The sequence below is a fragment of the Hemiscyllium ocellatum genome, chromosome 45 (assembly GCF_020745735.1).
Source record: "Hemiscyllium ocellatum isolate sHemOce1 chromosome 45, sHemOce1.pat.X.cur, whole genome shotgun sequence".
Taxonomy (NCBI): domain Eukaryota; kingdom Metazoa; phylum Chordata; class Chondrichthyes; order Orectolobiformes; family Hemiscylliidae; genus Hemiscyllium; species Hemiscyllium ocellatum.
In genome coordinates, this window is record NC_083445.1 from 30,066,297 (window position 1) to 30,079,160 (window position 12,864).

Sequence of the window (12,864 nt, forward strand, 5' to 3'; positions counted from 1 at the left end):
CATTTTTTCTGTAAGACTAACTGGGTTTGGTCACCTTATTCAAGGCAAGATGTAATGCATTGAAAAATAATTAGAGAAATATCACTCGAGTAAACTTTGGGAATGGGCAAGCAATCTTTTGAAGGAAGGTTGGCCATGATAGGTGATGATCTGACTGAAACACTTGAATGTAGCCTTGTCTCAGTTCCTTTACTGTCCTGATGAAGGGTTAGCTCAACATTGATTCTGCTGCTCTTCAGATTGCTTCCTGACCTGTTGTGCTTTTTCAGCAACACACTACATCGATTATCCAGCATCTGCAGTCCTCACAATCTCCTCAGTTCCTTTATTCCCTTCGACTCACCCAGTGCCTCTCCTGCAGAGGAATTGACTCTTACCTAAATATAGTTGTGTGTGTGTTATTGCTGCCCATTTCCAAACTCAGTGACTAAGTACAATGCAAAGAGTTAAAGAGCTGTATGATCAAGCAAGGGGATCATCACGAAGTGGTGAGGAACAGGAACATGGTCTACATTTCTTTGTTCCTTTCTTGTTCATACTCCCAGAGTGACCATGCCTCCTTCGCAATTGAGAATTGTAAATATGTTGAGAAGCAATTCTTCTTTGGGTCCATGTTACACCAGCCTTGGAAATGCAGCCTCTTTGTTTTACTTGTATTTAAAACCCTCGGTAAGTTTTGAGCAACAAGCTCCACGAGTTGTGCTAAAGAGTGACCCTGGAGCAGGTTACCTAGATTTCTCAACTCCTCTACCAATAAAGCCCAGCACACCATAAGCCTTCTTCACAGCACTATTTATCTGGGTGGCAACTTTCAGAGATCTGTGTACATGGACACCAAGATCCCTCTGCTCATCCACACTACCAAGTAGCCTACCATTAGCCCAGTAATCCATCTTCTTGTTACTCCTACCAAAGTGAATGACTTCACACTTAGCTACATTGAACTCCATTTGCCACCTTTCTGCCAAGCTCTGCAACTTATCTATATCCCGCTGTAACCTGCCACATCCTTCTTCGCTGTCCACAACTCCACCGACTTTCATGTCATCGCAAACTTGCTCACCCATCTTCCAAGCCCCTCCTCTAGGTCATTTATAAAAATGACAAACAGCAATGGTCCCAAAACAGATCCTTGTGGAACACCGCTAGTAACTGCACTCCAAGATGAACCTATACCATCAACTACTACCCTCTGTCTCCTTCCAGCCAGCCAATTCCTAATCCAAACCTCTAATGCACCCTCAATGCCATACCTCCGTAGTTTTGCATTAGCCTACTATGGGGTACCTTGCTAAAATCCATATACACAACATCTACTGCTTTGCCCTCGTCCACTTCCTTGGTCACCTTCTCAAAGACCTCAATAAGGTTTGTGAGGCACGACCTGCCCTTCACAAAACCATGCTGACTATCCTTGATCACATTATTCCTATCCAGATGTTCATAAATCCTATCCCTTACAATTCTCTCCAAGACTTTGCCCACAACAGAAGTGGACTCACTGGCCTATGTTACTCGGGCTATCCCTACTCCCTTCTTGAACAAGGGGACCACATTCGCTATCTTCCAGTCTTCTGGCACTATTTCCGTAGACAATGACGACATAAAAATCAAGGCCAATGGCTCCGCTATCTCCTCCCTAGCTTCCCAGAGGATATAGGATAAATGCCATCAGGTCTAGGGGACTTATCTATTTTCATCCTTTCCAGTGTTCCCCAGACCTCCTCCCTACGTACCTCAAGGTCATCCATTCTAATCACTTGTGACTCAATATTCACATCAGCAACAGTGTCCTGTTCCTGAGTGAATACTGACGAAAAGTATTGATTTAGTGTCTCTCCAATCTCCTCCACCTCCAAGCACAACTTCCCACTACTATCCTTGACTGACCGATACCTACCCTAGTCATCCTTTTATTCCTGACATACCTATAGAAAGCCTTTGGGTTTTCCCTAATCCTACCAACCAAGGACTTTTCATGTCCCCTTCTCGCTGCTCTTAGCTCTCTCTTTAGATCCTTCCTGGCTACCTTATAACTCTCAATCGCCCCAACTGAATCTTCACACCTCATCTTACATAGGCCGCCCTCTTCCCTTTCACAAGGGATTCCATTCCTTATTAAACCACGGCTCCCACACAACACCCTTTACTCCCTGCCTGGCTGGTACATACTTATCAAGGACACCCAATAGATGTTCCTTGAACAATCTCCACATATCATTTGTGTTCTTCCCTTGAAGCCTATTTTTCCAATCCACGCATCCTAAGTCATGCCTCACCGCAACATAATTTCCCTGCCCCCAGCTATAATTCTTGCCCTGCAGTGCACAATTATCCCTCTCCATCACTAGAGTAAAAGTCACCGAGTTGTGGTCACTGTCCCCGAAGTGCTCACCTACCTCCAAGTCTAACACCTGGCCTGGTTCATTACCTAGAACCAAATCCAGTATAGCCTCATCTCTTGTTGGCCTGTCTGCATATTGTGTCAGGAAACCCTCCTGCACACATTGGACAAACATCGACCCTTCAAACGAACTCGAGCTATAGCTTTTCCAGTCAATATCTGGGAAGTTAAAGTCCCACATAACAACCACCCTGCTACTTTCACTCTTCTCCTGAATTTCCTCGCAATACTTTCCTCTACTTCTCTCGGACTATTAGGAGGCCTGTAGAAAATTCCTAACAGGGTGACCTCACCTTTCCTATTTCTAACCTCAGCCAAAACTACCTCAGATGGCCAGTCTTCCTCTATCGTCCTTTCCACCGCTGTAATACTATCCTTGACAAGCAATGCCACACCTCCCCCTCTTTTACCCCCATCTTTGACCCTGCTAAAACATTTAAACCCTGGAACCTGCAACAGCCATTCCTGTCCCTGTTCTACCCACGTCTCTGTAATGGCCACAACATCGAAGTCCCAGGTACCAACCCACGCTGCAAGTTCACCTACCTTATTTCTTATAGTTCTTGCATTGAAGTATACCAAGCACTTCAAGCCACAGTTTACAGGCACCCTCCTTCGAGATCGATGCCTTGTTCCTAACCTCCCTACACTCAAGGTCCTGTACCCTAAAGCTACAGTCCAGGTTCCCATGCCCCTGCAGAGTTAGTTTAAACCCTCGCAAAGAGCACTAGCAAACCTCCCCCAAGGATACTGGTGCCCCTCAGGTTCAGGTGTAGACCATCCTGTTTATAGAGGTCCCACCTTCACCAGAAAGAACCCCAGTTGTCCAGAAACCGGAATCCCTCCCTCCTGCACCATCCCTGTAGCCACGCATTTAACTGCTCTCTCTCCCTATTCCTTGACTCTCTATCACGTGGCACGAGTAACAAACCAGAGACAACAACTCTGTTCGTTCTAGCTCTGAGCTTCCAACCTAGCTCCCTGAAAGCCTGCCTAACATCCTCACCCCTCTTCCTACCTATGTCGTTGGTTCCAAAGGGGACCACGATCTGGGGCTGCTCCCCTCCCCCTCCCCCTTAAGGACCCGGAAAACATGATCAGAGACATCTGGGAGGCTACATACCAATCGTGAGTCTCTGTCACCCCCGCAAAACCGCCTATCTGTGCCCCTCACTATTGAGTCCCCAATAACTATCGCTCTACCTTTCTCCACTCTTCCCTTCTGTGGAACGGGGACAGGCTCCGTGCCAGAGGCCTGAACCTCGTTGCTTACCCCTGGTAAGTCATCCCCCCCCACAAGTATCCAAAACAGTATACTTGTTCTTGAGGGGAATGACCGCAGGTGGTCCCTGCACTGGCTGCTTCCTCCCACTCCCCCTCACTGTCACCCATCTCTCCATAACTTTCCGAGTAACTACTTCCCTAAAGCTCTGATCTATGACCACCTCTGCCTCCCGAATGATCCACACTTCATCCAACTTCCCAGGTAAGCTAGCACGACACCCGCTTCCGGGTCCGCTAGGCGCTTAAAAAAACTTTAAATTTTAGCCGTTAAAAAACAAAAACGGGACTATACCCGCGACTTAAAAAAACACCAGCAGACAGCCGATACCTGCTCCGCCGAGAGAGTGATCAATTTCAATTCTTCATGCATTCAAGGATTTAAGGTCTTCCTGCTATTCCTATCTGAGGGGCTCTGCAGTCTGATCATTTACTGCCTTCCTGGCGGCCTAGGGACAGCGATGGATTAGAAAATCATACCTTGATTTACTCAGCTCTCCAGCCAGAACACTGAAGCTGGTCATAGCACTGTGAGTGACAGACGTTTCGCCAAACTTAACACTTCCCCTGTCCTTCTCTTCCCACTCCTCGTTAATCTCCACACCACAAATCTCCATATCCTGTTCTCATCTCTCTCTCATCCTCATCTTAAGCCCTATATATCCTCCACACATCTCTCTCTCAGCCTCACCACAAATCAACGCATCCTCCTCCCATCTCTCTCTCATCCTCAACAAATATCTGCACATCCTCTGCTCATCTCTTGTATCCTCTGCTCATCTCTTCTCAGCCTCACTACAAGTCACCATTCCCATTCCTTATCTTTCCACATCCCTCTATGCACTTTTAACTCCCTACCACCTTTACCTCATCCATCTTTTCCCCACCACCTCTCCTCCCGTTCCCTTCCATTTGCCCTTTCCCACCTTCCACAACTTTGCCTCTTCTCCCACTCCTCCTCAATCACTTCTCCCAACCTTTTATTATCTGCTTCATCTCTTTCACCTGTACTTTAGTCTTCCTCTTCTGTCTCTCAATACCCCTGATTCTTACTTTGTCATCCCGCTTCCTCCCAAATTCTTTGATTACCCCATCCCATTGAGACCCACCCTCCGTAATCGATCTCATGACTAATCCACCTAACCTACACCTGCCTGTGCACTATGGGTAATTCACCATGGCCAATCCACCAAACCTGCACATGCCTAAACATTATGGTTAATTTAGCATGGCCAATTCTCCTAGCCTGCACACCCTTGAGCACTATGAGTAGTTTACCATGGCCCACTCACCTAACCTGCACATCTCCAACACTATGGGTAATTTTGCACGGCCAATCCACCCAGCCTACATCTCCATGAACACTATGGGCAATTTGGTATGGCCAATCTTCACCATAGCAGGTGAAACTCGGACAAAAGGATATAGCTTCAAAATTCAGGGGAGCAGAATTAAGACCGAATTGATAAAGAACGTTTTCACCCATAGGGCTGTGAATCTGTGGAATTCCATGCAGAGAGAAGCTGTCTGTGCTTCTTAATTGAACATTTTCAAAGCTAAGATAGATCATTTTTGAACAGCAAATAAATTAAGGGTTATGGTGGGAGGGTAGGTTAAGTGGAGCTGAGGCCACGAGAAGATCAGCCATCATCCTATTGATGGTGGAGCAGTGTTGAAGGGACAGACGGCCTACTCCTGCTCCTAGTCCTTATGTTCTCGTGTAATATACTGAACCTACACCTCCCTGAGCACTATGGGTAATTTAATATACCCAATCCACCTTAACCTGCACAACGTTCGATTGTGGGAGGAAAGAAGAGCACCTGGAGGAAACCCACGCAGTCACAGGGAGAATGTGCAAACTCCACACAGGGAGTCACCTGATGCTGGAATCGAAGCCGGGTCCCTGGCGCTGTGAGGCAGCACTGTGAACCAAAGGGAGACCAATCAAAATGTGACACATTGTTCCTGTGATTACTTGCTAGAGATGCTCCTGAAGGCCGTCCAGGAGAAAAGGAAAGTTCTGGATGGCAACAAGGTTCCATCACAACTGATAACGGTTGTCTGAACAGATGTAACTGCAGAGGTTGGAGGACAATGTGCACCGCCAGGAATCTGACTCCAGTGGCACAGGTGGATAGATGATCTTCTGTTCTCCACCAGGGTGTGCCCTATGTTCTACTGAATGTCTCTATGAGTGTGAATTATATTGTATGATAGCCACTGGAGAGGGCCATCTCTGGGGCTGAGTGCCAGACATCTTCATTACAGCTACCATCGAGGACCACTGACACCACAGTGCTCATGACTGTCTCACATCCGCCACGATTTCATACTCACCACATAACAGGCGCCAAGTGAAAGTGAGGATATAGATGTTGCAGATCAGAGTCGAAAAATGTGGCACTGGAAAAGCAGAGCTGGTCAGGCTGCATCCGAGGAGCAGGAGGGTGGACGTTTCAGGCAGGACTCAACGTGGGGTGGGGGAGGAAGCTAAGAGATAAATACAGGATGGAGGTGGGCCTTGGGGCAAGGTAGCTGGGAAGGCGACACGTAGATGAAGGTGAGGGGATGTTGGTAGGTCGGAGGGAAGGGCGGAGTGGATAGATTGGCAGGAAGATGGACAGTTAGGACAGTTCAAGAAGGTGGTGGTAATTTGGAGGGTTAGATTTGTTTAAGGTGGGGGGAGAAGAGATAATGAAACTAGTGAATTTAATGTTGATGTTGTGTGGTTGGAGGGTCCCAAAACGTAAGATTGTGGGGAGGGCGTGGGGTGGTACTCTATCACTCTGCTGGCAAAACATCAGACTTTGCATAACCATTTGGAGATCACACTTTTCACTCCAACCCATCCATGTCAATCAGGTTTCTCAAATTAAACTAGTTCCATTTGCCTGCGTTTGGCCCATATGCTAAGAAATATATCCTATCCATGTACCTGTCTGAACATCATTTCAATGTTATAATTATGCCTGAATCTATCACTTCCTCTGGCAGTCCCATATGTACACACCTGCTGTGTGGAAACATTACAGAGTCCCGTTTATACCTTTCCAAATTTATCTTCAACCTCGGCCCTCTAGTTTTGAAGTCCTCTACCCTCGGAAAAGAATTTGATATTCATCTTATGTGTATCCCCACTGATTTTGTAAACTTCGACAATGTCACCTCTCAACTTCCTATGCTCCAGTTCCAGCCTCTTCTTATAACTCAAATCCTCCAGTCTCGTAAAATCCTAGGAAAGCTTCTCTGCACACAGACCAGTTTGATAATATCTTTCCTGTAACAGGACGACTGGAAGTGTACACAGATGTGGTCTCATCAATGTACGGTAACATAACGTAACATGATGCCCCCAATTCCTGTAGTCACTCTCTGACCAATGAAAGCAAGTCTTCTTCTTCAACCTGTCTCCCTGTGATGCTGCATTCAAATAAATATGACAGTCAGGATTTATCCAATCACATTCCATTTGATCTTGGGAAGGTGAGAAGTCAGGAGAATGGAGATATTCAGTTAAAGTTAACTGTCACTTTTACAAGCTCAATAGCTTACTGAGAGTGTTCATTCCAAAATGGCAGTATCTAGATGTCTTGTGTATTATTGGAAACCCATGGGATGATGTAGGTGAGGCCGGTATCCTATCACCAAGTCACCCTTTATTTACATGTGCACAGGGCATGGACTCTGACCAGCTCGCTTAGAGCCAGCCCCCGAGAGTGAGGAGACCCTCTGAGACTCCTGGTTAGACCTGTTGGTCAGGGTTGCCTGTTTGGCCCAGGTTAAAAATCCAATGAGGGATCTCATGTTTAATGAGATCTGCCTGGCCACCAACTTCCAATCACAGTCGGTGGAATACTGACTCAAAATCCTGACGTCCTATTTTATATGAGGACATTGGGTGAGAATACTTTTCCTTGTTTCACTTTGGGTGCTTATGCCAAATTGTCCTTGTGTCACCGGGTTACTCCAACTTTCTGCTCATACAACTGAACAGTTCATGATTTGCAACAATTCTGTTAAACATCCTCATAATCTTCTCTGGGTGGAGAGCAATCTCACCTTCTCCCTCCATGGAACGAACATTTCTCTTCCCCACATCATCCCAGTCAATCTCTTCTGTTTCATCTTTAAGGGCTGGACGTCATTCCAAAAGAGTGGGACCCAAAATTGAATATGCTATTCTCGGTGAGAGTGAGTAACTGGATTAGAAAGATTTAAAATAACTTCCCGGCACTTTTTCAGGATCCTAAACGTTTTCATGACTGTAATTTGTTTTGTAAACATCATAGATTGCAACTCTGCAGCTCTCTGTTCCAGTATCAACTTTCAAATTCTATAGTTTATTCTGTTGTTTCTCCTCTTTCTTTTTTCAAAACGCATCACTTCACACTTCTCAGCTGTTAATCCCTTTGTGTTATGTCCCATCTAATTCCCCAATCTGTTTCTGCCTTCCCAAAATCTGTCATCGTCCTTGTTACTGTCTGTTACATTTAGTAGTACGTCACTCTGCGAGAGCTGTTATCTTTGACAATGGGATCAGCTTTGACAATGGCTGAAATTGTGAGTAGTAATATCTTAGAAGACTATATCGCTGTTGGGAACTGTAGCAATATCAAGCATTTAAAAATGTTACAGCATAACAGGAGGCTACTTATCCAAAATGATGAGTGTGACTCTTTAATGAAGCAAGCATGATTTCCGAGTTGGAGTAAGGTCAGAGCTAATCCGATTATTCCATGTTCCTGATAGAAACAATTACTAATCTACCTACTCAGAGATGTGAGGACATTACTCTGGAGCAGGTGGGACTGCACCCAGACCTCCTGGTTCAGAGGTCGAGATACTACCACTGAAAACCAGTAAATGCAGCCTGCCGTGTAAAATGTCAGGAAATAAGGAAATCTGTAAGATACTGTTGTGCCTCAGCTGTTTCTCATGTTTATCTCAATACCCTCACAGATCTGCTTCACATCCAACTGCCCGACCAGTGGAGCCAGGGGAACCAAAGGGGTTACTACTTTTCAACACAGAAACCAACTTGGAAAGAAGCTCAGACATTCTGTGAATCCATGGGGGCCCACATTGTTATCATTAACAATGCTGAGGAGCAGGTTGGAACAATCTGTTCGTTCGGTTCATTGGTTGTCAGACTGCAGTCTCACTTGGAGCAAATCACTTGTTCCGTTTTTCCTGTTAGGTTATGGATAAGAAGCTGAAGTTGTTGTGGAAGGAAATGATTTATGAAGGGTGCACTGACTCATTATTTCAGATGAACATCCCACTTAGCAGCTGCAGTGGGCCACTTAGCCCCTGGAGATTGCTCCATTATCCAATCAGATCACAGCTGAGCAGATTGCTTCATATTTCTGCTGACTCCAGGTAACCATTCACCAGCACCACCTCCCCCACCGTCCTCCACTAACCAGCAATCTATCTATCTCTGTGTTCAGAACATTCAAGGACACTGCTTTCACCAACTTTTCAAAGAATCATCACTCTCCGTGAGGAATGTTATTTCCTTATCTGTCTAAAATTTACCAGGACCCACACGGCCTTCATATCAGGAGGGCTGGAGTACAGGGACGCAGTTGTCATGCTGTAGTAATCCACTTGAATTATTGTGAATGGATCTGGGCACCACACCTTAGGAAGGTGTTTTGGCCCTGGAGGGGTACAAAACAGGTTTACAGTGGTCAAATCTGGAATTCAAGGTTTAAGTTATGATGAGATCACTTATAGTGTGGAAACAGGCCCTTTGGCCCAGCAAGTCCACACCAAACTGCCGAAGCGCAACCCACCCATACCCCTACATTTACCCGTTTTCCTAACACTACTGGCAATTTAGTATGCCCAATTCATCTAACCTGCACATCTTTGGACTGTGCGAGGAAACCGGAACACCCGAAGGAAACCCATGCAGACGGGGGAGAACGTGCAGTCGCTTGAGTCAGGAATTGAATCCGGGTCTCTAGTACTATGAGGCAGCAGTGCTAACCACTGTGCCACCATACCGCCTATGGTGAGGAGAGATTAGACAGATGGGATCTTGTACTCTCTGAAATTTAGAAGGTTAAGGGTAATCTAATCGAGGTTTTCAGGATATTACAGATAGATAAAGACGCACTTTGTTATGGTGAAGATTCTGGAATTGACTGGAGTTTAGGTGAATGAGAGGTGATCGCATTGAAACGTATCGGATTGTTACGGGGTTTAATGAGGTAAATGCTGAGAGGCTGGTTCCCTCATGGGAGAGTCTAGAACCACAGTGCACAGTCTGAGAAAGGAGGAGTACCAATTGAAGACTGAGATAAGGAGGAATCTCTTCTCTCAGAGAGTGGAGACTCTTTGGAGCTCCTTATCACAGAGAGCTGTGGGGAAGAGATTTTGTGTATGTTTAAGCCTGAGTTAGATTATAACATAGAATATAGAGCATCACAGCGCATTACAGGCCTTTCATTCCTTGATGTTGCACCAACCTGTGTCTTGGAATGTGTGCTGGTGAATAGGTGAGTGGGTAGGTGAGGTGAGGTGGGTTAGTGGGCAACTGTGGGGTCAGGAAGTAGTTAGGTTTGGCTGGGGTGGGGGGAAGATACAGTGTCTGGATCAGTGGTGCTGGAGGAGCACAGCAGTTCAGGCAACATCCAAGGAGCAGCGAAATCGACGTTTTGGGCAAAAGCCCTTCATCAGGAATAAAGGCAGTGAGCCTGAAGCGTGGAGAGATAAGCTAGAGGAGGGTGGGGGCGGGGAGAAATGCCTGGTCTGGTATGATCTTCCATCAACTCCATATAAATGGATTCATTGGAAGCATTTTTTTTAGATTAGATGACTTGCAGTGTGGAAACAGGCCATTCGGCCCAACAAGTCCACAACGACCCGCCGAAGCACAACCCACCCATTCCCCTACATTTACCCCTTTACCTAACACTACGGGCAATTCAGCATGGCCAACCTGCACATTTTTGGACTGTGGGAGGAAACCGGACCACCCAGAGGAAACCCACAGAGACACAGGGAGAACATGCAAACTCCACACAGTCAGTCGCCTGAGGCGGGAATTGAACCCGGGTCTCTAGCAACAGTACTAACCACTGTGCCACCGTGCCGCCCGCTCTTTAGAGTTTGTCTGAACTGGTGGATGGTGCCCGTGAGTTGGCACATGGTACTTCATCAAAATGAGAATTCCTTAGCTTCATCTCTATCCAGATCCTTCCTGCCATGTGGGAGCAACTGCTTCTGGATGCTGGAAGGAATGAATCTGAACTCAAGTTGGTCGGGTGGGTAAGAATACATACGGGGTGGTTGCTTTCTATAACAGGGGGATTGCCTTTAAGAGCTGGTAGGTCATGGCGGAGCGCTATGGAACTAAGGTTAGACCACACTTGAAATATTATCTTCAGTTCTGGTCAACTCATTATAGGAAGGATGATGAAGCTTTAGAGAGGGTGCAGAGGAGATTTTCCAGGATGCTGCCTGGACTGGAGGGCATGTCTTTCGAAGAAAGCTTTTCCCATTATCGCAAAAAAAAGGACAAGAGGGAACTTGATAGAGATGTACAAGATGATGTGAGGCTTAGATAGAGAGAATAGCTCGAGACATTTTCCCAGGGAAGAAATGGCTATCATGAGGGGGGATCATTTTAAGGTGATTGGTACAACGTTTTGATTTGGAGATGCTGGTGTTGGACTGGGGTGTACAAAGTTAAAAATCACACAGCATCAGATTATACTCCAACAGGTTTAATTCGAAGCACACAATTAAACCTGTTGGACTATAACCTGGTGCTGAGTGATTTTTAACTTGGGACAAAGTTTAGGAGATCGTCAGAGGTCAGAGAGTCATCGAGATGTACAGCACAGAAACAGACCATTCAGTCCAGGTTCTTTCCACAGAGAGTGGTGGGTGTGTGGAACGCACTGCCAGCGGTGGGAGTAAAGTCAGATAAATTAGAGACATTTAAGCTAGTCTTGGATAGGCACATTGGTGATAGCAAAATGAAGGGTATGTTCGTTAGTTTAATCTTAGATGAGGATAAACGTCGGTACAACATTGAGGGCTGAAGGGCCTGTGCTGTTCTGAACTAATCTATATCACAAGTTCTCACTGACACAAAGGTCAAAGGTCACCATTGTATCAGTGTTGACCTTGCTTGTACTCTTCCTGGGCACTGTCATTATTGCTGGATCAATCTCTTTGTATTTACTGTATGGATTCTCCCATGGCTTCATATTTTAGTCAGTCTCATTTCAGCACTGTGAGGAGAAATCAAACCTAGAGTTTCCACTTGAATCCAGTCAATTGACGATTAAGAATTTGACTCTGCATTTTATTATTTTAACAGTTTAACAGTCAGAGTTTTATGAGTCAGAGGGAAAAGTACCTGCTGTTCGTACCAATGCACTAAAGAGCTGTCATTGAAAATTAATGTTTCTGTGGGATGAACACACAGGGCTGAATCTTCCCCATATTTTGGCCGAATCTCATTTGTGTCACGGTCTGTCTGCATGGATCAGTGACTTTTCTCCTGCTATTGTCCCAAACTCACCTCTTTATACAAAGTGAGCCCGGTTCTTTTGCATGCTGTAGTTGGTAATGCTTTCCACTTTCAGGAAATCTCGAATCCCTAGCGCTGGCACTCTTCTCCATAGTCCACCGTGCCCTGATTCAAGCACTGTCTGTCTGCCTTGAATCCTGAAGAAGGGTTCTACCTGAAACATTGCCTTCTCTCCCTCCTGATGCTGCCTGGCTTGCTGTGTTCTTCCAGCCTTCTGCCTGTCCACCTTTGTGGCCCAGAGCTGGATGAAGAAGGTCTATTACCTTCTCCACTTAGTCAGGAGGGTTCCAGCCACCTTCTTTCAGCTCCCTTACACTCTCTATTACACACCTCCCAAAAAAGGTGCATGCTCTACAAATCTCACTATTGCATGCAACGTCTTCCCTCCCTCACTCCCCCATTCAGTTGTCCCGCATCACTTTCGCTGAGCCTCAGTACTTACTCACTCAGAAGTCCTAACCTTGTTTGGTGCTTTACCCTGATACCAGGGACTGACCTTGCCTCACTGTACTGGGATTCATCTCCCACCCCCCACTCTGACCGAAGGATGCCTTCATTGATGGGAATGAGGCCTCATGCCTTTAGACTTGATGCAGCCTACACCATTCTCGGAGCTGAGTGTATG